The sequence below is a fragment of the Suillus paluster genome (assembly GCF_016628075.1).
Source record: "Suillus paluster strain FC165 chromosome Unknown EDB91scaffold_167, whole genome shotgun sequence".
Classification (NCBI taxonomy): domain Eukaryota; kingdom Fungi; phylum Basidiomycota; class Agaricomycetes; order Boletales; family Suillaceae; genus Suillus; species Suillus paluster.
The window spans coordinates 1-1,521 of NW_024537727.1; positions in this window are offsets into that span (position 1 = coordinate 1).

Sequence of the window (1,521 nt, forward strand, 5' to 3'; positions counted from 1 at the left end):
TGCTGCACCCCTTACCCAAGTATGTGCCCCTAATTTCAGAATGTAGTCCAACACAAATTCTATGGGTTCCAACAGGACGTCAGAACGGGGGTCCTTTTGAAGGAGGACCGACGGACTACTAGGTGAGCACGGGAAAGTTGGGTGGGGGTTGTTCCACCTGACAGGAGGGAGGCGGGAGACTACTGGGGTTGGAACCAACAGTAGAAGTGGAGCAGAAGGAACTGCTTGGACGAAGTCCAAAGCAGAGCAGAACGGAGGGGACAGATGTGAGAGTGCGGGGTCTAGTTCCAATGCACGGGAAGTGGGTGAGTGGGAGGAATGTGGGAACGGGGGAACGGGGAATGGGGGAACGGAGTATTGGAGGATTGGAGGATTGGAGGATCAAAGGATTGGAGGATGGCCGACCTAGGGAGTCAATCCCCTAGGCCGGCTTTAACAGGAGTTGACTAGGATCAGGCCCAAGTCAAGAACAGAAGAGCAGGGCTTAGAAAAAGGTAATATTCAGACTGAGTATCTACAGACAAATGTACATGTGTTTATATACTCTAAATGATGAGCATAGCATAGCAGAGGGCTATGTGCTGAGTGTACAGGAATACAATAGGATGACTGAGATATACAAGAATAAGGCTCAGGGAACAGTATGTACACGACAGATTAGAATCACTAGGGTATAGGGATTACCAGTGATCCGAAAAGCGGAACTATGATACTAAACGGGGATAGGACCAGTGAGTGGTTCCTAGTCTAGGAGTGGACTGGTGAGGCGGTCGGACAGACTAACAGTTGGGTGGGGGAATATGAGCGGAACTGAAGGACCCCATGGGTTGGAAAAGCGGAGGGAGTAGGAGTAGGATCGGGCGGACCAATAGGGCGGAGGAGTGGAACCCCAGATAGGGTTTGGATGGAAGGGGTATGGGGTCGGGGGACATAGGGGTAATGTCAGAGAAGTGGAACAGGGTCGGGTGGAGGTAGCAGGGCTAATCCTGCTGAGATGCACTTCATGCATTGTCGGGGAAGGAGGAATGGAGCGGACGGGGAAACAGGGGGTTGGACCAGGGGTGGGGATGCTTATAGGTGGTACTGGGGGTACTCGGATCCGGTATATGACACTAGGACTCGGTCAAAGACGATGATGAAGAACAAAGATAGGATTGAGCGTGAACATCTAAGTCTATCACAAGTGTAGAAACGAAGAGGTTAAGTCTAAGGAGTGCTTATGCTAACTAACCTACTTATATACATAACATTGAATAGGAGATATCTGAGTATGAAACAAATCAGCCAATGAGAAAAGAGTTGTACAACAACTGCAGATGATGAAGCATGACATCAGGATATATAAGCAATGAGTCATGGACAGTGACTAAATAGAAACCCAAGATCCAACCAGTACTTTTTCTGGAAGCAAGATTGTTCTAGCCTGTGGAGTTGGGGAACCAATTGGAGAAACACGGGTGATATGTGAAGAGGTGAAACTGTGACAGGAAGCAAAGTCACGTGACCAGTTTGGGAATGAGA